Consider the following 26,991-nt stretch of genomic DNA (forward strand, 5'->3'; position numbering starts at 1 on the left):
GTAATAAAATTCCTCATAAAGTCCGGCGGCGCGTAAGAACACATCGCTTGGCCACTCGCACGCTCGAACTTCTTCAACTCGAGGGACCGGACTGTCGTGGGTATAAGCCTGACAGTAGATGTGTAGGGTACGAATGAGATGGGCAGAGTCCTAGCTACGGCGAGGTTGTATGAGTTCAGGCCCCTCTACGGTGGAGGTAACAGCCCTACGTCTCAGTGCTCTCGGAGCTTGTTACCGAGTGTAATATGGAATACAATGATTTTCTAACCCCTTTACCAGTGGGGGAGGGCGGCTTATATAGAGTGCGCTGCCCTCCACAACGGTTCTGATTCGGGGGTGGGGTAGTGGCGATTGAATACATACGTTACAGGTAACGTATGCCCTAAATGCTAATAAATGCACCCAGAAACGTACGGCAGTTTTCCTCCAGAGAGGTTACGATGTACCGAGTGTACCCAGTCGGTTAGCTTGGTGGCCTCCGAATGCTAGTCTCCGACTGGACGATTCAGGGCCTGTTACCGACTGGATGATGGGGACTCCTTAATTCAGTCGGGGCAGACTTAGGGTCCTGTCCTTTGTGTGGGGTAGTCCTTGGGTAGGACATGTACGGCAGGCCTATGACCCTACCCTAGGACTATGACCCCATCATTAGTCCCCGAATGGATTGGTGTTGAAACGCCGAAGCGGTGCTTGAGGTTCAGATCCGACTGGACTAGGTTCGGCTTCAGCGTGGCTTGCCTCTATCCATTTTATCTTTCCTGACCAGCGATCCGAGTGGAAGCGCTTGCGAAACAGACTGTCGGGAACCGAGTGCTTCTGCGGCATCTTTTGACGCGACCGGTCAACTGACAGCGGCGGATTTTCCGGGATCTCAAATTTCGGGTTCCGCGCGCTCAGCGGGGATGACGCCAGCGCGCTCGAGTAGAGCCTGACGCCTCGATTCTCGCGCCTTCAACTCCTCCACTGATATCGCCGCGGCCGGTCGGGCAGATAAGATTTCGGGCCCATTCGCCAGTGACCCAGTAGGCGCTCTATTTAACTCTGGGCGACGAAGCTCCTCCGTTACGCTCGCCGAATCTTTCGCTCTCGCCTGCTCCGTCCTCCTCGCCACCCCCTGCGCTCCTATGCTCCTTCCTTCTCCTCCCTCTCGAGGGTTCGCCGTCGCCTCCATGACCAAGGGTCTGACCAGCAAGATGGAGGCGAGGAAGAAGAAGAACAAGGCGGCGGCGCCTGCTCAACGGCGGCAGCGGCCGCTGACGGCGGGGTGGATCCAAGGAGACTTCCCTCCACGGTGACGGAGGGAGACCTGCTGGAGCTGGTGGAGCACGGAATGCTCATGCATAAGTCCTAGGGACTGCCGACGGACGACGAGGTCGAGCCGGCGCCTCGGGAGGGGGAGCGCGTCCTGCTCCTCAGCGATGTTCATAGAGGTTTTTCTTTGCCCCCGCATCCCTTCTTTAAAGGCATCATGAACCACTTCGGGGCTCAACTTCATCACTTTCCTCCGAATGCCATCGCCCATCTTTCTGCCTTTATCGTTTTGTGCGAGTGTTTCATTGGTTGCCCCCCATTGAGGTTTGTTCAAACACATCTTCTCTGCCCGATCCCAAACTATCAAACGTCTTAGTCAGTCGGACGACAAGACGCACCTCCTCCAGCTCTGTGGAGGTTTAGGATTCCAGAAGAAGAGTCAGAGCAGCTATCCTGCTCTCAAGTTGAGTGAGTCGGTTAGGAACTGGCAGTCGACGTGGTTCTACTGCCAGGACATCGCCTATCCGAATGCATCGACTAGGCTGCCTCCGTTTAGTCTAGACCGGCCCGCTCCGCCCAAGCATCTCGCGCTCTCGAAGGCCGAGAGGAACGACATCCAGCCTTTGGTTGAGGCACTCGTGGATGTCGTCAGGAGGGGGGTCACCGGTATAGACCTGCTGGAAGTCTTCCTTGGTCGGCGGATCCAGCTGCTGCAGGCTCGCGACCATGCTATGTAGCACTACACAGGGCCCGAGGATTCCACTCGGACAAACGTGGTGGGCGTACCCGAGGAGAGGGTGACCTCGTGGGTGCTCCAAATCACGGGCCCCTGTGAGAACCCCAAAGGAGCTCACGGAGTGACGCCTTACAGCGCGGACCACCCTCCACCGAATCAGGTGAGTGGCACTAGCCGAGTGCATTGAACTGTCTTGATTCTAGTCGTTTACTTATATCTCCGTGTGATGCCTAATGTTTCCGACTGAACTTCATGCAGGCGTGGACCAACTTGTTCTCCCCCGTCTCGAATGGGAATCCGGAGGAGGAAGAGGAGGAAGGCAGTCAGGAGGGCAGCGTGGAGAGCGCCGAATACGTCTCCGACAGCGGGGAGTCGGAGGAGGAGGACAACGAGGAAGAGGAAGAGGAGGAAGAGAAAGACTCGCCACCTCCACGACCAGAGCATCGGACCAAGCGCCGACACGAGCCCGCCGTCCCTTCAGCTCCTCCTGCATCGTCGAGTGCTCCGCCTGCTGCTCCGGTGGTCCCGAGTGTTCGAGGCACCAAGAGGGCCAGGGACGCCGCCGCTGAGCCCGCAGGCCAGTCTTCCAGGGCACCCAAGCCGAGTGGGCCCAATTCTCGGAAGGATCTGCCGAGAATGAGGGTTGCTATCCCTGTCACCTCCACGTAAGTGAATCTAGCTTCCGGCTCTTTCTGTAATCCGAGTGAACCCCTGTTTACAAGTTGAATGGATTTCACTCGACAGGGTCGCTACCTCTGCAACCTCTTAGGCTCGCCAAGGGGACGACCCCATCGACACGGACAATGTCGTTTCGTCCCAGCCAGGTGTGTTGTAGGAGAGTCGGGTGTTTTATCCCCATGGACTGCGCCATTCTTTCTTTTTCTGAGACGTCATGTCATTCGGCTTGTCAGGGGTGATTTGCCTGGACGAGGACGACCAGGGGAGAACCAACCCCGCCGTGGAGCCTGTCCTGGAGCCTGTCCTTGAGGCTGCTCCTCCTGCTGCCACCCCTGCCGCCGACGCCCCGCCGACTGAAGCGCCGCCACCGACTGAACCGGTGCTGGTGGGGGAGGAACTGACTGGGGCGGACCTTGGGATGCCCCAGGAACCTCCGACGATTCCCGGTTCGTCGAATGCTGAATTCAGCATCCGGCGTCTTCCAGAGGAGCAGGTGGGAGCGGCCAAGGGGGCCATGGTGCAGGCGGAGCTGATGGCTGGAGAAGCCAAGAGGGCTTATGACTCCGTTGCGGCCTTGTACCAGCGGAGCTTGGAGCTGCGCGATGATATCCGAGTAAGTAGTCTAGTAAGTACTTACTTTTCTTTTGTAACCCACTGGGTGTTGTTGTTTTTTGCAATGGGTTCACTCCGAGTGAACCCAGTGGGTGTAGTCCCCGAGACTTCTGTCGAGTGCTTGCACCGACAGTTGTCTTTGTACATTTTGCCTTTAGTTTGGTTGTGTCCGTAGATAGGATTGCCGAGTGCGAGTACTTGTTGCAGTCGGAGTGCACTTGCGGTAAGAGTCCCCGAGAGTAAGTTGCACTCAGGTCGGGTAGTATTGGCCTCTGAGGCGTAGGTGAAAACATGCATCTCAATAGGGCAGGCCTGGTTGAGGTGCATGCCAGTGGGGTCACTCTCAGTGAACCCACTGGGTGTAGTCCCTGAGACCGCTGTCGACTGCTTGCGTCGGCAGGGGTCTGAAGAAGTTAGACTGTGAACTCATAAACTTGCTGATTGTCCTTTGTTTCTTGGTGGCAGAAAACTTGTGAAATGGGAACGGCCTATGAGGCCTGAGGGCGGAGAAGAACCAGTTCGCTGGTGAACTTGATGCTGCTATGCTCGCCATGGCCGGCATGAAGGACGCTCTGGAGGTACGAGAGAAGTCCTTGGAGGAGGCTCTAGAGGCAAACAAGGTGTTGACGGAGGAGGTGGAAAAAATGAAGAAACAGAGGACTGCTTGGCACAATCAGATGGCCGTCCTGAACAAACGATGTATAGCTCAGGAGAAGTATGTGAAGGACTGGGCTGGGCAAATGATGACTCGTCTGGCTGGTAAGTCTTATGCTTTGCCGAGTGCTTGTACCGTGTGCTTTGCACTCGGTTTTTATTGTATGTTTGTCCGTTTGTTGCAGACTTTTGCGTTGATGCTGAAGCTGAAGCAGCGGCTGTGGAGCGGTCCATTCAGGACAACGTGCCACTCGGCGAGGAGGCCAACCGGGATCTGCTCCGGGCGCATATCCGCGTAGGCAAAGTGAGTCCTTTCATCGGTCGACTGAGAGAAGTCATTGGCCGAATTGACAAGGAACTTTGGCCGAAAGACGAGTCGCGGCAGGAGATGGAATCCTTGATGGCGCGACTGGAGGAGATTCCAGGCCGAGTGCAATTGTGGAAGAAATCGGCAGCGCGTTGCGGTGCTGATGTTGCGCTGTCCTTGGTCCGAGTCCATTGCAAGGAGGTGCGGGAAGATAAGCTGAAGACATTGAAGGTCTCCAACACGAAGAAGCTTCGATTCGAAGACTTCATGGAGACGTTCCTTGAGACTGCTACCCGCATCGCCAATGGAATCGATTTGGACACTTTCGTGGAGCCTTCCAGTCCTGGCGCCGGCCCACCTGACGCGTGATAAAACTTTATCCTCGGTATGCCGAGTGTTTATCTGTAAACTCTTGCCACTTCTATTGGCCGTCATACTTTAAAATCGGTGTGGGTAAGCTTGATCCGCACCGAGTCAGCTATCGTTTCTAGACTTTTGGAATCGGAATGAAAGCATTGAGTCTTTTGTTTGAATGTTGTTTCGAGTGCAACGCTTAGTGCGTACTCGGAGAAGATTAATACTTAGGTGATTCTTGATCAGAGCTAAGTCCCCGAGTGTGACGCGTAGTGCACACTCGGAGGATGTTAGTACTTAGGTGATTCTTGATCACAGCTAAGTCTCCGAGTGCGAAGCGTAGTGCACACTCGGAGGAAGATATTACATAGGTGATTCTTGATCACATCTAAGTCCTCGAGTGCGACGTTTAGTGCACACTCGGAGAATGTTAGTACTTAGGTGATTCTTGATCACAGCTAAGTCTCCGAGTGCGACGCGTAGTGCACACTCGAAGGAAGATATTACTTAGGTGATTCTTGATCACATCTAAGTCCTCGAGTGCGACGTGTAGTGCACACTCGGAGGATGTTAGTACTTAGGTGATTCTTGATCACAGCTAAGTCTCCGAGTGCGACGCGTAGTGCACACTCGGAGGATGATATTACTTAGGTGATTCTTGATCACATCTAAGTCTCCGAGTGCGACGTGTAGTGCACACTCGGAGGAAGTTACTACTTAGGTGATTCTTGATCACAGCTAAGTCCCCGAGTGCGACGTGTAGGGCACACTCGGAGGAAGTTATTACTTAGGTGATTCTTGATCACAGCTAAGTCCTCGAGTGCGACGTGTAGTGCACACTCGGAGGATGTTAGTACTTAGGTGATTCTTGATCACAGCTAAGTCTTTGAGTGCGACGCATAGTGCACACTCGGAGGAAGATATTACTTAGGTGATTCTTGATCACATCTAAGTCCCCAAGTGCGACGTGTATTGCACACTCGGAGGGGGTTAGTACTTAGGCAATTCAGGATCGCGGCTAAGTCCCCGAGTGCGACGTGTAGTGCACACTCGGAGGAAGTGATTACTTAGGTGATTCTTGATCACAGCTAAGTCCCCGAGTGCGTTGTGTATTGCACACTCGGAGGGGGTTAGTACTTAGGCGATTCAGGATCGCAGCTAAGTTCCCGAGTGCGACGTGTAGTGCACACTCGGAGGAAGCGAGTACTTAGGCGATTCAGGATCGCAGCTAAGTTTTTTTTTTGTGTCCGGAGTCTGCGACCGTGGGAGAACTCTGAATCTGCAAAAAACTGAATCTGCTGTACGTATTATTCCATCAAAACTTGTTCGTTACACTGCTTCAGTCGACGATCACGTATAAAAACGCTTGAGGAGATCCCCGTTCCATGCGCGCGGCTCGTCTGTCTCCCTCTGAATGTTGTAGAGTCTGTATGCTCCATTGTTCAGCACCTTGGAGATGATGAAAGGTCCTTCCCAGGCCGGAGACAACTTGTGTGGTCTTTGTTGATCCACTCGGAGCACTAAATCGCCAGCTTGGAATGTGCGACTCGTGACGTGACGCGCATGAAAGCGTCGCAGATCTTGCTGGTAAATTGTTGAGCGAGTAAGTGCCATCTCGCGCTCCTCCTCTAGAAGATCGACTCTATCTTGCCTTGCTTGTTCTGCTTCAGCTTCGGAGAAGAGTTCGACTCGTGGGGCATTGTGAAGCAGGTCACTCGGAAGGACCGCTTCTGCTCCATAAACGAGGAAGAACGGCGATCGCCCCGTTGATCTGTTCGGAGTGGTGCGGAGGCCCCAAAGCACTGAAGGTAACTCGGTGACCCATGCACCAGCAGCGTGTCCTACCTCTCGCAGGAGTCGGGGCTTCAAACCTTGAAGAATAAGCCCATTCGCCCGCTCAGCTTGCCCGTTGGATTGAGGATGTGCTACGGAAGCAAAATCCACTCGGATACCCTAACTCGCACAGAAGCCTTTGAATCTGTCCGAGTCGAAGTTTGTCCCGTTATCCGTGATTATGCTGTGAGGTACCCCGAATCTGGAAATGATGTCCCTGACAAACTTGACAGTTGTTGAGGCATCGAGTTTCTTGATGGGCTTGGCTTCTATCCGTTCCGTAAACTTGTCGACTGCCACCAACAGATGTGTGTAGCCTCCTTGGCCTGTCTTAAATGGTCCGACTATATCTAATCCCCAAACTGCAAATGGCCACACAAGTGGGATTGTTTTTAATGCAGATGTTGGCTTGTGGGACTTGTTGGAGTAGAACTGACAGCCTTCACATCGGTCGACCAAATCTTTAGCCATCTTGTTTGCTTGTAGCCAAAAGAAACCATCTTTGAATGCCTTGGCGACAATTGCTCTCGAAGAAGCGTGATGACCGCAGGTTCCCGAGTGAATATCCTCTAGGATCAACTGCCCTTCCTCTGGGGAAATGCAACGTTGAAGAACGCCTGAAACACTCTCCTTGTACAATTGACCGTCAATGATAGTGAGTGCCTTCGACCTGCGAACTATTTGCCTGGCTTGCACTTCATCTTTTGGAAGTTCTTTCCTTAGGATATGTGCAATGATCGGCACAGTCCAATCAGGAATGACAGCCAGAATCTCTGTGACCAGATCAACCACAGCAGGTACATCGACTTCAGTCGGATCTGTTACGCTCTTGGGTTGTACCGGTTCTTCTGTGAAGGGGTCTTCTTTGACTGAGGGAAGATGGAGGTGCTCGAGGCAGACATCACTCGGGACTGGTCTCCGAGTGGATCCGAGTTTCGCCAACTCGTCAGCTGCTTGGTTCTTCAGTCTCGGAACGTGATGGAGTTCTAGACCTTCAAACTTCTTCTCCATCTTCCTCACTACATTGCAGCATGTTGTCATGGTGGGGTTCCTTACGTCCCATTCTTTCATCACTTGGTTGACCACCAAATCCGAATCGCCGTAGACCATCAGGCGACGGACGCCGAGTGAGATGGCCATGCGCAATCCGTAGAGGAGAGCTTCATACTCTGCCTCATTGTTGGAGGAATCAAAGTGTATCTGAAGCACGTACTTGAGCTTGTCACCCTTTGGTGATATGATCACAACACCAGCGCCGGATCCATTCAACATCTTAGACCCATCAAAGAACAACGTCCAATGAGCCGAGTAGATGTGAGTCGGTTGCCGTTGTTCTACCCATTCTGCTATAAAGTCAGCCAGGGCTTGAGACTTAATAGCTTTCTTGGCCTCGAACTTGATGTTACAGTACAGCATCTCCATTGCCACTTCGCCACTGGGCCTGACGCGTCTCGATTGTGGAGAATTTCCGACAACGAAGCATCAGAAACGACAGATACCGAGTGGTCTTGGAAATAATGGGCCACCTTCTTCGCAGTCATATAGATCCCATAGATAAGTTTCTGATAATGGGGATACCTTTGCTTGGAAGGGGTCAGGACTTCGGAGACGTAGTACACTGGCCGCTGAACTTTGTATGCTTTTCCTTCTTCTTCTCGCTCGACTGTAAGAACAGTACTGACGACTTGATTTGTAGCCGCGATATATAGAAGAAGGGGCTCTTTACTGAGCGGAGCAGTAAGAACCGGCTGGGTAGAAAGTAGGACTTTGAGGTCGTCGAATGCGACTTGGGCTTCGTCTGTCCACTCGAAGGTATCTGACTTCTTCATGAGTCGGTACAGAGGAAGTGCTTTTTCGCCGAGTCGACTGATGAACCTGCTCAAAGCCGCTAGGCAACCTGTGAGCCGTTGAACATCGTGTATTCTAACCGGCCTCTCCATTCGAACGATGGTCCCGATCTTTTCGGGGTTAACGTCGATCCCTCGTTCGGAAACGAAGAAACCGAGTAACTTTCCGCTGGGAACACCGAATGAACATTTGGCTGGGTTGAGCTTGATATCGTACCTACGAAGGTTGGCGAATGTTTCTGCCAAGTCAGTCAGCAGGTCGGAACCTTTGCGTGACTTGACTACGATATCATCCATGTATGCCTCCACATTGCAACCGATCTGGTCGAGGAGACATTTTTGGATCATGCGCATAAAGGTAGCTCCTGCATTCTTCAGACCGAAAGGCATAGTGATGTAGCAGAAGCACCCAAACGGGGTGATGAAGGCTGTTTTTAACTCGTCGGGACCATACAGACGGATCTGATGATAGCCCGAATAGGCATCAAGAAATGACAACCGCTCGCATCCCGCAGTCGAATCGACAATTTGATCTATGCGGGGGAGCGGAAAATGGTCTTTCGGGCATACCTTATTGAGATGCTTGAAGTCAATGCACATTCGGAGTGACTTGTCCTTCTTGGGCACCATGACGACATTGGCGAGCCACTCGGAGTGGTGAACCTCGCGAATGAAGTTGGCAGCCAATAGCTTGGCCACCTCTTCTCCGATTGCCTTCCTCTTGTGCACGGCGGACCGGCGCAGGCGCTCTCGGACGGGCCGAGCGGCGGGATCCACATGCAGTCGGTGCTCTCCCAACTCCCTGGGTACACCTGGCATGTCAGATGGTTTCCATGCGAAGAGTCCCAGTTCTCACGGAGGAATTGGGTGAGCTCGGCTTCCTATTTAGGATCGAGGGTGGTGGAGATGTTCGTCGGGGCGGCAGAGTCGTCCGCCTGGTGGATGCTGACCTTTTTCGTCTCCCGCGCCGACTGGAACGCGGACTCAGAAGCTGGTTTCTTTGAGCGCATCAGGTCGGCAGGGTCGACTGTCTTCTTGTACTCGTCGAGCTCGAGTACCGCCATCTGCTGGTCGGCGATTCTTGATCCCTGCTGCAAACACTCTTCGGCTCGCTGGCGATTGCCAGTGATGGTGATAACGCCTTTTGGGCCTGGCATCTTCAACTTCAAGTACACATAGCATGGATGTGCCATGAAGCTCACGTATGTCGGGCGGCCCAGAATTGCGTGGTAAGCACTCTGGAAATCCACCACCTCAAATGTAAGCTTTTCCTTGCGAAAGTTTTTGTCGGAGCCGAAGATGACGTCCAACGCGATCTGGCCGAGTGACTTGGCCTTCCGTCCCGGGACGACTCCGTGGAATTGCATACTGCTCTCGCTGAGTCTCGACATCGGAATGCACATTCCCTTGAGAGTGTCAGCGTACATGATGTTCAGTCCGCTACCGCCGTCCATGAGGACTTTGCGCAGTCGGACTCCTTCCACCATCGGGTCGACGACCAGAGCCTGTCTTCCTGGGGTGGGGACATGCACTGGATGATCCGACTGGTCAAAGGTGATCGCAGTCTGACACCATTTAAGAAACTTGGGGGCAGTCGGAACGGCCATGTTGACTTCTCTGTTCACCAGCTTCAGTCGACTCTTGCTTTCGACGTCAGCAAAGATCATGAGGGTTGCATGGACTTGGGGGAACGGATCCTCCTTATCCTCCTCATCTTGTTCAGGATTCTTCTCACTCGGTTGCCCTATGCTGAACCCCTGGATCAGGAGACGACACTGCCGAGTGATGTGCTTCACGTATATGGGGTTGCCTTCTTCGTCCATCTTCGTGTGAACCGGGCAAGGCTGGTCCAGGATGGGATTGTTGAACGGCTTTTCTTGGGGGTAAACTGTGCTTTCCCTTTGCCCTTGAACTTGGCGCTGGTCACAGCTGCAGCTTCTGCTTGCGGTGTGGGCGGAACTTTTTGTTTCTGCTTCCGAGTGTTACCTCCGTCGACATCGCCAACTGTCTTGTGTTTGCCGCTCCGGATGCGGTCCTCTTCTTTGCCATTTGCATAGTGAGCCGCTATCTCCATCATCTTGCTCATGGAGATGTCGCCCGTTCGACCGAACTTCAAGTACAGCTCTCTGTACCGTACGTCTGCCTTGAATGCACAGACCGCTTGATGCTCGGTGACGTTCTCCACCGTGTGGTAAAGAGTTGTCCATCGCTGGATGAAGTTGCGCAAGGGCTCATTCGGCTTCTGGACACAGTGTTGAAGCTCCACGAGGCCTGCAGGGCGTTTGCACGTCCCTTCGAAGGTTCTGATGAACACTCGGGCCAGATCTGCCCAACTGTAAATGCTTGAGGGGGCCAACTAGTTCAGCCAAGCTCGAGCCGAGCCGTCGAGCATCAGAGGGAGGTGCTTCATAGCGACATGGTCGTCCCCTCCTCCGATCTGGACTGCCACTCGGTAGTCGTCTAGCCATGTTTCAGGCTTGGACTCCCCCGTAAATTTACCGATTTCCACTGCCAATCGGAAGTTGGGCGGGATGTCAGCCGAGCGGATGGCTCGACTAAAACACTCGGGGCCGGACACGATGGTCCTGCTTCCACTCGGACGGTTCATATCGCGACCATCGCGGTGGGCTCGACCCCTGTCGACTCTTCGCTGGGCGATTCGCCCTCTTGCGTCGGGTCTTGGGTCGTAAGTGTCGCCGACCGAACGCCGATCATCATGATGTCGGGACCCATAGGGCCCACCCCGCGGAGGGGTGCGTGAGCAGCGGTGATCTTCACGGATCATGGAACGGTTGCCTCCCCTGTGATGCTGATGGGAACTAGGGCTGTGAACCGATCGATGCGTGTTTGCATGGACGGAACTATTGTAGATCCGATTGTGTGACTAGGAGACTGCCGAATTCTGCTGCTGCGCCGTGCGCAACACAGCTCGGATCTGCTCGATTCCCCTTCTTGCCTCTGAATCAGTCGGCTGGAGGGAATCGGCAATCTCGGTAGCCGCAGCCAAGTTGAGGAGAGGTGTGCGGAACAACTCCACGTTGCTCCGCCGAGTGTGCCGACTGGCAGAACGACGAGGTGGACGGCGTGCACCGGATGCTTCGCCGATTTCGCGCTCGCTCCGGCCGGCTTGACGGGGATCTTCATGGGAGTTGGCCATGTGTACTTCTGCTGCAGGCCCACGACCCGCGTACTCGGAAGGGAGCTCAGTCGGAACCGAGCCCGAGCACTGGGAACGCGGGGCAACCACAACAGACTCCAGAACTGCCACTTGAGAGGACGCGATCTGACGCGCTCGGGCATGCTGCACCCAACGTTGGAGACGCGGACTGCGGGACCGTTTGTTGCGGCGCATGACGGAGGTGCAAGCCAATAATGGAGTCGATTGTTGGAGAAGAAGAACGCCGCGAGCTCTGGCACGGAAGTGCGTGGCCCCGCGACGGGGAAGCGCCTCAACGTCGAGAGGCACCTCCTGAAGCCACGCCGAATCGTCGACGGTGAAGGAGAGAACACCGAAGAGGATCTGGTGACCCATGCTTGAATCTCCACCAGACGACATGACGAAAGGAAGTAGTCGCAAACTCGCCGGAAGTCGCTTAGACGCCTGCCCCACGGTGGGCGCCAACTGTCGTGGGTATAAGCCTGACAGTAGATGTGTAGGGTACGAATGAGATGGGCAGAGTCCTAGCTACGGCGAGGTTGTATGAGTTCAGGCCCCTCTACGGTGGAGATAACAGCCCTACGTCTCAGTGCTCTCGGAGCTTGTTACCGAGTGTAATATGGAATACAATGATTTTCTAACCCCTTTACCAGTGGGGGAGGGCGGCTTATATAGAGTGCGCTGCCCTCCACAACGGTTCTGATTCGGGGGTGGGGTAGTGGCGATTGAATACATACGTTACAGGTAACGTATGCCCTAAATGCTAATAAATGCACCCGGAAACATACGGCAGTTTTCCTCCAGAGAGGTCACGATGTACCGAGTGTACCCAGTCGGTTAGCCTGGTGGCCTCCGAATGCTAGTCTCCGACTGGACGATTCAGGGCCTGTTACCGACTGGATGATGGGGACTCCTTAATTCAGTCGGGGCAGACTTAGGGTCCTCTCCTTTGTGTGGGGTAGTCCTTGGGTAGGACATGTACGGCAGGCCTATGACCCTACCCTAGGACTATGACCCCATCACGGACACTTGGATTTCTTCTTCTCACTTCCATCATCCTTGGGGTCACGGCTTGAAGAGCCTCTTAAGAACCTCCTCATCTTTTCCCTTTTCTATCTCTGAAAATTTCTGAAATTTTTAGTGATTCTAAGGAAAAGTGAACAAGGCCCAACGAAACTCGTAGCAACTACTCCCACAAGTGCCTAGAGGTCATATTACGCATCAAAACTACTTGGGACCAGCTAAAATTAGCATGCAAAACTCAAGAACAGGGTCACCAAGGCAGCAAAGATACGCGAAGTATAAGGCACTAGAGCAAAAACTAATTGGACCAATGGAGGAGTCACTTACCAAGGAGCAATTTCCCCAAAACAGTTTGGTGAATGGTGCTTTGCACAAGGAGATCGAAAATCCCACCTAGAAGAGAAAGAACACGGGTTTGACCTGCGAAACGATTTTTTCTGGAGGTAGGAGAAGCAGATGGGAGCTAGAATGAGTGGAGGGGGTGCACGTGGGCCCCACAAGCCTGGTAGGCATGGCCAGGGGGGTGCCTGCTATGGCAACAGAAAACAACGCCAGAAATTGGCATGTTGACGGAGACTTGTCTTGCGCTGGTTTTTTCCTTGAAGAGGAAAGGGTGATGCAGCACAGGCGCAATAAGTATTTCCCTCAGTTTGAGAACCAAGGTATCAATCGAGTAGGAGAATCGCGTCAAGTCGAGAGTACCTGCGCAAACACAAAAGAGCTTGCACCAAACGCTATGAAGGGGTTGTCAATCCCTTCAAGATTGATTGCAAAGTGAGATCTGAAGGCAAAAAGTGCAACGAAGTAAAAGTGTAAGGCTGAAAATATGATGTGAACTAGACCCGGGGGCCATAGGGTTCACTAGAGGCTTCTCTCAAAATAGCAAATAATACGGTGGGTGAACAAATTACAGTCGAGCAATTGATAGAACCGCGCAAAGTCATGACGATATCTAAGGCCATGATCATACATATAGGCATCACGTCCGAGACAAGTAGACCGATACTTTCTGCATCTACTACTAGTACTCCACACATCGACCGCTATCCAGCATGCATCTAGTGTATTGAGTTCATGACGAACAGAGTAACGCCTTAAGCAAGATGACATGATGTAGAGGGATAAACTCAAACCAATGATGAAAACCCCATCTTTTTACCCTTGATGGAAACAACAGGATGCGTGCCTCGCTACCCCTTCTGTCACTGTGTGAGGTCACCGCACGGTATGATCCCAAAACCAAGCACTTCTCCCATTGCAAGAATCATAGATCAAGCTGGCCGAACAAAACCCACAACTTGAAGAGAATTACAAGGATATGAAACCATGCATAAGAGAGATCAGAAGAAACTCAAATAAGATTCATAGATAATCTGATCATAAATCCACAATTTATCGGATCTCGACAAACACACCGCAAAAGAAGATTACATCGGATAGATCTCCATGGAGATAATGGAGAACTTTGTATTGAAGATCCAAAAGAGAGAAGAAGCCATCTAGCTACTAGCTATGGAGCCGTAGGTCGATGGTGAACTACTCACGCATCATCGGAGAGGTCATGGTGTTGATGAAGAAGCCCTCCGTATCCGAATCCCCCCTCCGGCAGGGCACCAGAACGTGCCCCAGATGGGATCTTGCGGAGACAGAAGCTTGCGGCGGCAGAAAAGTACTTTCGATGATCTCTTCATTTTTTCTGGAATTATTGGGAATATATAGGCGAAAGACCTAGGGCAGAGGTGGCCCAGGGAGCCCACCAGCCTGGGAGGCGCGGGCCCCCCTGGCCACGGCTAGGGGGCTTTTGGGGTCCCTCGTGACCCCCTGCCTTGGTTCTCAAGCTTCCCGATCTTCTTCTGTTTCGGAAAAATTCTTTTTGGAAGTTTTGTTCCGTTTGGACTCCGTTTAAAATCCTCCTCTGAAAGGGGTCAAAAACACGGAAAAAACAGGAACTGGCACTTGGCACTGAGTTAATAAGTTAGTCCCAAAAATATATAAAAGGCATACAAAACATCCAAAGTTTGACAGGATAATAGCATGAAACCATCAAAAATTATAGATACGTTGGAGACGTATCAAGCATCACCAAGCTTAACTCCTGCTCGTCCTCGAGTAGGGAAGTGACAAAGACTGAATTTTTGATGTGGAATGCTACCTAGCATAGTTGTCCATTGCAACTTCTTTCGTGTGACATGAATGTTCAGATCCGTAAGATTCAAAACAATAGTTTGCTATTGACATGAAAACAATAATACTTCAAGCAAACTAGCAAGGTAATCATGAACTTTCGAAATAACAAGGACAAAGAAAGTTATCCCTACAAAATCATATAGTCTGGCTATGCTCCATCATCCCCACACAACTAATTTAAATCATGGACAACCCTGGTATTGGCCAAGTAATTGTTTTCGCACTCTTACTTTCTCAAACCTTTTATAACTATCACGCAATACATGAGCATGACCCATCGATATAGCACTATAAGTGGAATAGAATGTGGTGGTGGTTGTGAGACAAAAAGGGAGGAGATGGTCACATTGACACGGCGTATCAAAGGGCTATGGAGATGCCCATTAATAGATATCAATGTGAATGAGTAGGGATTGCCATACAAAGGATGCACTAGAGCTATAAGTATGTGAAAGCTCAAAAGGAGAACTAGTGGGTGTGCATCCAACTCGCTTGCTCACGAAGACCTAGGGCAATTTTGAGGAAGCCCATCATTGGAATATACAAGCCAAGTTATATAATGAAGATTCCCACTAGCATATAGTGGTGACGAAACAAGAGGCTCTCAATCATGAAGAAATGGTGTTATAATGAAGCACAAGTGTGGAAAAAGACAGTAGCATTGTCCCTTCTCTATTTTTCTCTCTTTTTTTATATTTTTTTATTTGGGCTCTTGGGCCTCGTTTTTTCCTCACATGGGACAATGCGCTAATAATGATGATCATCACACTTTTATTTACTCACAACTCAAAGCTCAAAACGGTGATGACTATAGGAAATGCCTCCGACAGTGTACCGGGATGTGCAACGATCTAGCTTGGCGTATGACATTGAAACATCTCGCTAGCTATCTTACGATCATGTAATGGCAATATGAGAGTGACGACACAAGTCCTGAGACGGAATGGTGGGAGTTGCATGGCAATATATCTCGGAATGGCTATAAAAATGCCATAGTAGGTAGGTACGATGGCTGTTTTGAGGAAGGCATATGGTGGGTTTGTGCACCGGCGAGAAGGCACTAGAGAGGCTAGCAATGGTGGAAGGTGAAAGTGCATCTATACCATGGACTCACATTAGTCATGAAGAACTAACATACTTGTTGCGAAAGTTTTTATTAGTAATCTAAACAAAGTGCTAAACGCATACTCCTAGGGGAAGGGTTGGTAGGTGTTAACCATCGCACGGTCCCGACCGCAACACAAAGGATGACAATAAATAGAGCAATTATGCTCCGAATTCCTAACATAGCAATTCACCATAATTGCATGCTACGGGAATCACTAACTTCAACACAAGTATTTCTAGATTCACAACACCCTACTAACATAACTCTTAATATTACCAAATCCACGTCTCAAAACTAATTGAGAGGAATCAAACTTCTCTCTCTACTCAATGCACATGAAGATGGAGGTTTTTGTATCCTCTTTGGGTACCTATCACCTTTGGGACTAATTTCATAGCACAAGCCAACTACCAAGTCACGCACCGCCGTGATCTAAAAGATCTAAGTGAAGCACATAGAGCAAAATTATCTAGCTCAAAAGATATAAGTGAAGCACGATGAGCATTCTAGAAAAACCACGATGAGTGTGTGTCTCTCTCAAAAGGTGTGCAGCAAGGATGATTGTGACACAACGAAAAGAAAAGACTCCTACGATACAAGACGCTCCAAGAAAAACACATATCATGTGGTGAATAAAAATATAGCTCCAAGTAATGTTACCGATGGATTGAAGACGAAAGAGGGGATGCCTTCCCGGGGCATCCCCAAGCTTAGGCTTTTTGGTGTCCTTCAATTCGGCTTGTGATGCCTTGGGCATCCCCAAGCTTGAGCTCTTTCCACTCCTTATCTCTTTGTCCATGAGAACATCACCCACAACTTGAAAACTTCACAACACAAAACTTAAACAGAAATTCGTGATAACATTAGCACAAGAAAACAAACTACCACCTCTTTATGTATTGTAGAAATCTTGATTTCTATTTACATTGGTGTTAGATTACTGTATTCTCACTTTTCCATGGCTAGTAACCCCCGATATTATCCATAGTTTCATCAAAACAAGCAACCAACTCAACAAAACAGAATCTGTCAAAAACAGACCAGTCTGTGACAATCTGTATACTTCATATACTTCTGGTACCTCAAAAATTCTGAAACATTACGACTACCTGGGCAAAAGGCATATAAACTAGCAGCAAAAAGAATCAACTCAAAAGCTCTTTCTGAATAAAAACTAAAAATAATCTCGTGAGCGAAAAGTTTCTGTCTTTTTCCAGCAGGATCAAACAATCATCACCAAGACTAGTCATAAAGGTTTTGCTTGGCTCAAACACAAAAAGAAACCCAAAATACACAATCAAAACATAATTATGATGGTGTGGACTCAACAAAAAAGAAAGAAAAAGATAAATTCGTTGGGTTGCCTCCCAACAAGCGCTATTGTTTAATGCCCTTAGCTAGGCATAAGGTGATGGAATCACGTATCGTCGGCTTTGGTGCTCAAACCATAAGTAGCCATCATCATGGATTCATAAGGAAAACTTATTTTCTTTCTAGGAAAGTGCTCTATGCCCTTCTTTAAAGGAAATTTAAATCTGATATTCCCTTCCTTCATATCGATGATAGCACTGATAGTCCTTAGGAAAGGTCTACCAAGAATAATAGGGCATGTAGGATTGCAATCAATGTCAAGCACAATGAAATCCATGGGTACATAGTTCCTATTTGAAATAATAAGAACATCATTGATCCTTCCCATGGGTTTCTTGACAGTGGAATCCGCAAGATACAAATTAAGAGAACACTCCTCAATCTCATTAAAACCCAGAACATCACATAAATACTTTGGAATCCCGAAAACACTAGCACCCAAATCACACAAAGCATTGCATTCATAGTTTTTGATTTTGATTTTGATAGTAGGTTCCCACTCATCATGAAGCTTTCCAGGGATAGAGACTTCCAATACAAGTTTCTCTTCAAGAGATTTTATCATAGCTTCGACGATATGATCGGCAAAGGCCTTGTTTTGGCTATAAGAGTGTGGAGAGTTTAGCATGTATTGCATCAAGGAAATGCATTCAATCAAGGAGCAACTATCATAATTGAATTCCTTGAAATCCAAAGTTGTAATTTCATTACTACTCAAAGTTTTAATATCTTCTACTCCACTTTCAATGTTTTTAGCATCAAGATAGATGGACTCCGAATCATTGGGGCGTTTTTCAACCAAGGTGGATTCATATCCAGCCCCATCGTCATTAGGTTTGACACAAGAAAACAAAGATTCAATGGGAGTCACACCAAGCACTTTAAGATCTTCGTGATTCTCATCACGAGTTTCAGGTTTAGCAGCCATTTTATTGACTAAGGTAGCCTGTTTATCAGAAATCTGGCCTACCAACTTTTCAAGACGAGCAATCTAAGAATTTAGCGCAAGGAATTCTTTGGCCATATCATCAACTTCTTTATTCATAAAGGCCAAAAAAGAATTTTGCTCCTTCAGTTCCCTACGGAAGTAACTGTTATAATCAAGCTGTGTAGAGATGAAGCCTTTAAAACTAGTTTCAATCTCTTCCAACCTCGCATAGTGAGCATCAAAATCCCTTGGTTGGGCCATACAGGTCTTAGCAGGCAGACAAGCGAACAGAAAGCAAGTGAGAGAAAAGGGCAAACAAAAAAGGCAAACGAAAAAGGAAAACGAAAAGGGCAAATGAAAAAGGCAAATATTTTTTTGTAAATATTTGTTTTTCAGAAGTGGGGGAGAGGAAAACGAGAGGCAAAAAAGGTAAATGCAAGAGATGAGTTTGCGACACTTACTTGGATGAGTTCTTGACTTGATCCTCCCAGGCAAAGGTGCCAGAAATTCTTCTGCTACGGCAAGAGACAACATCGCCAGAAATTGGCATGTTGACGGAGACTTGTCTTGCGCTGGTTTTTCCCTTGAAGAGGAAAGGGTGATGCAACACAGGAGCAGTAAGTATTCCCCTCACTTTGAGAACCAAGGTATCAATCCAGTAGGAGAATCGCGTCAAGTCCAGAGTACGTGCGCAAACACAAAAGAACTTGCACCCAACGCTATAAAGGGGTTGTCAATCCCTTCAAGATTGATTGCAAAGTGAGATCTGAAGGCAAAAAGTGCAACGAAGTAAAAGTGTAAGGCTGAAAATATGATGTGAAGTAGAACCGGGGACCATAGTGTTCACTAGAGGCTTCTCTCAAAATAGCAAATAATACGGTGGGTGAACAAATTACAGTCGAGCAATTGATAGAACCACGCAAAGTCATGACGATATCTAAGGCAATGATCATACATAAAGGCATCACGTCCGACACAAGTAGAGCGATACTTTCTGCATCTACTACTATTACTCCACACGTCGACCGCTATCCAGCCTGAATCTAGTGTATTAAGTTCATGACGAACAGAGTAACGCCTTAAGCAAGATGACATGATATAGAGGGATAAACTCAAACCAATGATGAAAACCCCATTTTTTTACCCTTGATGGCAACAACACGATGTGTGCCTCGCTACCCCTTCTGTCACTCGGTGAGGTCATGATACGTCTCCGTCGTATCTACTTTTCCGAACTCTTTTGCCCTTGTTTTGGACTCTAATTTGCAAGATTTGAATGGAACTAACCCGGACTGACGTTGTTTTTAGCAGAATTGCCATGGTGTTGTTTTTGTGCAGAAATAAAAGTTCTCGGAATGTCCTGAAAATTTAAGGAGATTTTTTCTAGAGTAAAAGAAAAATACGTGTGCAAAGATCCATCGGAGGGGGCGTGCTAGTGGGCCACAAGCCCACAGGCCGCGGCCACCCCCTAGGTCGCGTCGTGAGGGCTGCTGGGGCCCACGTGGCACCACCGCCCCCAAACTCAGCTCTATTTATTCCGTCTCACCCGGAAAAAAATCAGAGAGAAGTATTCATCGCGTTTTACGATACGGAGGCGCCGCCACCTCCTGTTCTTCATCTGGAGGGCACTGGAATCCGTTCGGGGCTCCGGAGAGGGGAAATCGTCGCCATCGTCATCATCAACCTTCCTCCATCGACAATTCCATGTTGCTCTTCATCGTTCGTGAGTAATCTCATCGTAGGCTTGCTGGACGGTGATGAGTAGGATGAGACCTATCATGTAATCGAGTTAGTTTTGACGGGGATTGATCCCTAGTATCCACTATGTTCTAGATTGATGTTGCTACTACTTTGCCATGCTTAATGCTTGTCACTAGGGACCCAGTGCCATGATTTCAGATTTGAACCTATTATGTTGTCGCCAATATATGTCTGTTTTAGATCCTATCTTGCAGGTTGTAGTCACCTACTATGTGTTATGACCCGGCAACTCCGGAGTGACAATAGCCGGAACCACTCCCAGAGATGACCATAGTATGAGGAGTTCATGTATTCACCAAATGTTAATGTGTTGGTCCGATTCTTTATTAAAAGGAGAACCTTAATATCCTGTAGTTTCCATTAGGACCCCGCTGCTATGGGAGGTATGGACAATATATGTCATGCAAGTTCTTTTCCCTAAGCATGTATGACTACATACGGAATACATGCCTACATTAGATTGACGAACGGGAGCTAGTTACATATCTCTCCGTGTTATAGCTGTTACATGATGAATCACATACGTAATACTCATCCATCACCGATCCACTGCCTACGAGTCTTTTACTACTGGTCCTCGCTACGTTACTTTGTCTAGGCTTGTCCCTTGCTACAAAAGGGATTGGGCCACTTTGCTACTACTGATGTTCTACTGTTGTTACTCTATTGTTGCTGCTACTGTTGTTCCTTGCTACTTCGCTGTTACTTGTTGCAAGATCTTTTTCGACACTACTGTCAGGGAAGAATAGTTACTCGCCCACGTGCAACCTACTAGCGCCATTGATACAGCGGTTAGGAATAGTCTGCCGTCAACAGATCGTTTCTGGCACCGTTGTTATCATACTACTTTGCTACTGATACTTTGCTTGCAGACACTGATCTTTCAGGTGTGGTTGAATTTGACTAACTCAGCTGCTAATACTTGAGAATATTCTTTCGCTTCCCCTTTGGCGAACCAACAAATTTGGGTTGAATACTCTACCCTCAAAAACTGTTGTGATCCCCTATACTTGTGGGTTATCAAGACCTTTTTCTGGTGCCGTTGCCGGGGAAGCACAACTATATTCTCTGAGTCACTTGGGATTGACGTCTGCTGATCACTATGAGGAATCCGAAAGATCCAAGAACTAAAATCTTGCCTTCCACTACGAGGAGAGGTAAGGAATTGCCATCTAGCTCTGCACTTGATTCACCTTCGGTTATGAGTAAGTTTGCGACTTCGCCTCCTGCTAGAAATCTTGATATGTCGCCTGTGCTTGATGATGCTACTTTTGCTGCCCATGATGCTATGCTTGATACTATGCCTGATGATGCTATGCTTGATACTATGCCTGACGATGCTATGTCTGATACTATGCCTGATGATGCTATGCCTGATACTATACCTGATGATGCTATGCTTGATACTGCTTTGCCACTAGGTGCATTCCTTGATGCACAACTTGCTAGAGTTGCTGCTAGATGTGATGATACTTCTCAAACTGTTGATACTATTGAAGTAGAACCTACCACTATGCATGAATTGCCTGTTATGGCTCATACACGCTATGTTATGGAGGGAGAGATAGCTGAGGATTTTATTGCGTGTAAGGACAGCTATGATGTTGAGAATTTACTACGCAAGTGGAAAGAAAAATCTCTGAACGCTAGGATGAAATACGACCTGAAGTTTGCTACTTCGCCTATCTTTGTGACCGATAAGGATTATGAATTCTCTGTCGACCCTGAGTTAATCACTCTGGTTGAATCTGATCCTTTTCACGGTTATGAGTCTGAGATGGTTGTAGCCTATCATACAAAACTGCATGATATAGCCACCCTATTCACTAGTGAGGAAAAGATCCGCCACTACTATATCCTCAAGTTGTTTCCTTTCTCGCTAAAGTATGATCCTAAGACCTGGTTCACTTCTCTTGCTCCTGGTTGTGTGTAGCCCCCACGATATGGTCTACTACTTCTCTGAAAAATATTTCCCTACCCATAAGAAGCAAGTTGACTTGAGGGAAATATACAACTTTGCTCAAGCTGAAGAAGAGAGTCTCCCACAAGCTTGGGGGAGGCTCATCCAGCTACTGAATGCTTTGCCTCATCACCCTCTTGAGAAGAATGAAATACTTGATATCTTCTATAATGGACTTACCGATGCTTCCAAAGACCACCTAGATAGTTGTGCCGGTAGTGTTTTTAGGGAACGAACTGTAGAACAAGCTGAGATTCTAGTGAATAACATCTTGTGCAATGAGAATGCTTGGACTATTCCCGAAACACCTCCTAAGCATACTCCAATGAAAAGAGGTATTCTATTCCTTAGCCCCGAAGATATGCAAGAAGCCAAGAAATCTATGCGATAGAAAGGCATTAAGTCTGAAGATGTCAAAAATCTAACACCTATCGAAGAGATCCATGGTCTCGATAACCCGATACAGGTAGTAGAAGTAAATTCTCTGCGTAGGTTTGATGAGAGTGATATTCCTTTTGATAAACCTGCTAGCTTATGCTTGAATGAATTTGATAACTTTGTTGCCAAACAACAGAGTTTCAATGATTATGTTAGCAGACAATTGGATCAGAATGCTCGTATGCTTAGTCATTTAAGTGCTTGTGTAGACAGAAATGTCAACGATCTTAAACTTCTGAGTAAACATGCCTCTATGGTTACTACTCAGGTAGAACAAGTACTTAAAGCTCAGAATGACTTGCTCAATGAGTTGAATGACAATCCCGTCAGAGTCATTACTAGAGGCGGTAGAATGACCCAGGAACCTTTGTATCCTGAGGGTCATCCGAAGAGAATTGAACAAGATTCTCAAGGAGTTAGCACTAACGCACCTGGTCATCCTAGAAAGAAGAAGAAAGATGATAGAAACCTGCACGCTAGCAACCCCGTTGCTGCTACACCTGAGAGTCCAAATGATGCCTCTGTCTCTGATGCTGAAACACAATCTCGTGATGAACATGAGCCTAATGATAATATCAATAGTGATGTTCATGTTGATGCTCAACCTAGCAATCAAGAGGATGTGGAGATTGAACCTGATCTTGATAACCCACAGCCTAAGACTAGGAGATACGGTAAGAATGACTTCGCCTAGGAACCATGGTAAACAAAGGGAACCACGGGTTCAGAAACCTATGCCATTTTCTCCAAAACCATCCAAGAAAAAGGATGATGAGGAGTTTGAGTGATTCGTTGAAATAATCAGACATGTCTTTCCGCAAATGCGTTTGACGGATATGCTCAAGATGTCTTTGTATTCTAAGTACATGAAAGATATTGTGACTAATAAGAGGAGGATACCTGATCTTGAGATCTCTGCCATGCTTGCCAATTACACTTTCAAGGGTGGAACTCCTAAGAAACTAGGTGATCCCGGTGTGCCCACTATACCTTGCTCCATTAAAGGCAATTATGTTAGATCTCACACCCAGTTTTTGACCTCCTGACTAATTTACTTATTTCAAAAATCAGGGCCAATTAGAAAAAATTATGAATGCTTGTGATGCTTGGAGTGACTATTGTTTGCATGTTTGCTTGAATGCATGTGATTGCTCCCCAATAATTCTCTCTATCTTCCTGCTCACCTCCTCATTCCATGATCTCCTGCCTAATGATCATGCCACGTGTTTAGGATAAATATCTACTTTCACCAAAAAGCATTTCTTTGAATTAAAACTTCAAACCCCTGAGATGAGGTTTGTACTACATGTCCTCAAATTAGGGAAATTCTTTTGCACCAATTACTTTATTTAAAACCTATTATCAAAATGTCTTCCAAAAACCACCATATTATTATTTTAAAAGTTATTTTATTATTTTATTTAAAAGTCTTTTGTGAGGCCAAAAATGGTCTCCTATGAAGGAAAGTTATTTTTATTGCTTTCAAAATATTTAAGAAAATTTAGGGAAATTCAATAGATATATTTATTCCATATTTATGAATTTCAACACATGGTCATGTTCAAATTATTGAGCAAACCCCTCAAAAACCATTCCTGCCTATTTCAAGCTTTTGAAATATTTCTATTATAAATATTCTCAATAAATTCCAGTAAAATTCTAGCATGTCATAGATGATATTATTGATGATTTTGCTAAGTTTCATTTCAATCCAAGTTGATTTGGCTCCCCTAATCACTCTAAAACCCTTTTTGTCCAGAATCAAATTTGAGCAACTCTACATTGAGAAGTGTCTCCAATTCTGCTCAAATTTGGTGGACATGTTCCAATACTCCAATAAGGCATCCACACCAAGTGGTACATCAAGGAGAATAGAGGAACTTGTCCTAAGACCCTCAAAATCCTCTCTGTTGAAATCTGACTTTGGTAAACTTTACATTATAAAGTTTCTCCAATTGACCTGAAACTTTTTGTGCATGCTTTAATGCTCAAATAATGCCCCTACACCAAATATTAGATTTGTGGGAATTTATTTGAATAGGGTTGTAAGCAGAAACCCATTTCTGCCTATTTTAGGGGTTTCCCAAGTCTACATTGGAAAACTTCTCCAACAAATCTCAAATTTGGTGTGCAAGCCTATTTTCATCTATTAATTGACCCTATTAAGTTTATAGCCATTGGAATCCATATGGTAGCCTAACCACAAATCAAACACCTTGTGTGCACTCACTAAATTGGTTTCTTTTTCCCCTTCCACTTTTATCCTTGAGCTCCACTTTCCACCACGGCCTCACATAGTTACATTTTACCTCCAGTAACATTCACATGGTCACTGGTCAATTATTGGGGAAGAACCCTTTGTAACTTTCTCTCATTTTCCCCCTTGGCAACACTGTTTCACCCTTCTCCCCATTCTTTTGCTTAACCCAAGGCTCGCAACTCTTCCAGAGCATCTATCCTATGCCAAAGCTTCATTTGGAACCAAGATATAGCATGCTCATGTGGAGAAAATGAGCAGGACCTCCTCAAATTGATTTCTGGCTGAAATGTGGCTTTGTACAGCAAGTACTAGCTACACTTGCTTTCCTGAGCTGAAATTTGGCAGGCTAGTAGTCCTTCTATTAACAAGAGTGTTGGACATGGTTTTCCCTCAATTAACTCCCTGCGCAAGCTAGTCTTGCTAGCACTAAGTTTGCTGCTGCAAACTAAATCAAAGTCAGCACCCATTCAAACCTTCTTCACTTGGCTCCAAACTCCACCAGTGACCTCTAGCAAGCATGCCCTACGCGAGAGACATCTTTGTCAGGTCAAACGGTCACCATGGACACGCGTAGCCATGGTGACCATGGTGGCTGCATGCACTAATGGTGCTCTGCACCATTTCCTCGTCCCCTAGCTCGTGTCCCGCAGGTGTAGAATGCCCCAGAGCCCCAGAGCATCCCCTCCTCCACCTTTGCCCCCTCCATGATGCCAGCAAGGCTCCAAGAAGGCTCGGGAACGCGTGGCCGCCGTGCCCTGGGTGCACCAGAGAGCTCTGAGGTCCTTCTCGGTTCCTCCTTCCGCACTTAGAGCCTCCCCGAGCACCAGAGCCTCGGATCCACTCCCCTCTCTTGCTTGGAACCCCTGGACCGAGCCGCATGAGCTCCCGAGCTCCCCAATCCTCTAATGGCCGCAGCAGAGCCGCCTCGGCCTCCTCTCAGATTCGAGGTCCTCCAAGCCTCCCCTCTTCCCTGACCCCTCCGGCGCCATGGCATCTCCGTGTGGAACCCTCAGTCAGCCCTCATTCCCTCCCGGGGGCGCCAAGAGCTCGAGGCCGCGACTTCCGATGGCCACCTCTGCGGTCGTCCGAGGCGCCACCACCTCGGCCCCTTCCGGCTCGCGCTCAACATGGGAATGGGTGCGGCTCGCCTCTGTGAGCTCTCCGGTGGTCGGAGCGCTGGGAGCCGTGCCCTGTAGCTCCGGCAGCCGCCGCCGGCCTCCCCTGCTCTCTCCGATGGCGGGAGGTTGAAGAAGGCCACGGGCCCACGTGTCAGTCGGCTGGCTAGGCCGCCAGGTGGGGCCCCGCCACTTAGGTGGCCGCGCCTCGGTGGGATGCCGTCACCCCCGCGCGGGAAGCGTATTTCACGCAAGGCGCCTCCCGCGTAGCCCTCGCTGGTGGCCCGAGCCAGTGGGCTGGCCCAAAGGCTTATCTCGCGCTGGTGGCGCAAGATAGCCTCCCCCCTGAGGCTTAGCTCTTTTCCTTTTTATTTTTCTCTTTAACTTATAAAATCCATTACAAATTCATACTGACTCCAAATCTCTTGGTTCAAATTTCTACAGGTTCCTAAATTCAAGCTCTATCCACCTATGTGCCTTGCACATTTTTCCAAGACATGTTTCTGTGGTGTTTCATTTAAAACCAAATCTGGATATAAAATATTCCACCTTTCAAAATTCCTAGCAGATTCAAATCATCTCCAAATGGAGTGATTCCAATTCCTAGGGCCTTCCAAAATCCTTTCCTATTTTTAGGACCCTGGTCAACATTTTTGTGTGACTTATTTCTGTTGCTTATAATAAATAGCTTCCTATTGCTATTTACTCCATAGTAGATAATTCCTAGAATATTCATACCAACTCCAAATCCAGTGAGACCACTTCCTAAATATTTCTAAAATCATTCTCTGTTAAATGGGTGCCTCCACTCATTTTTAACAGAATGATTTCTGTTGGCTTCTTCAATAATCACCTAGTCCTCCTTCCCTTCCATTTAGACACCCTGATGATTCAAACCCCTTGGCAATGATTCAGGTATTTTTCTTATGACCAGAGAGGTCCAAAAAAAATATAACTTCTATTTTCGTGGCACTTTTATTCTGCTTGCTATGTGGCTTACTATGGTTGTTTCCGATGATAATTGATGGTAGACGGAGTATTCGGAGATGGAGCGGAAGACCTCGAAGACCCTGAGGACTTACGTGAGCAAGGCAAGCAGCCCTTTGACCATGACTGAGCATATGTTACTTTGCATGTTATAGTAGCAAGTATTCCCGTTGCATATGACCATAAGTGTCGGTAATCATTTGAGATGATTTCACCGAAGGCTCCTCCGGAGCATGTGCATTGAGCTTGACTCTACCCCTTATGGTCATGCTAATACCATGTTGACAAGTAAATGTAGCAGTAACACTATCATGAGCATGATGTTGTCATAAAGCAAGAGTTTATGAAAACCCTGTCGGGTACCACTAATGCCCGAGGGTGATGATGAGTTAGGTGGTCACTTTTGGTGAAGAGATGCATGATA

Source organism: Hordeum vulgare, chromosome 1H (assembly GCF_904849725.1).
Source record: "Hordeum vulgare subsp. vulgare chromosome 1H, MorexV3_pseudomolecules_assembly, whole genome shotgun sequence".
NCBI classification, from domain to species: Eukaryota; Viridiplantae; Streptophyta; class Magnoliopsida; order Poales; family Poaceae; genus Hordeum; species Hordeum vulgare.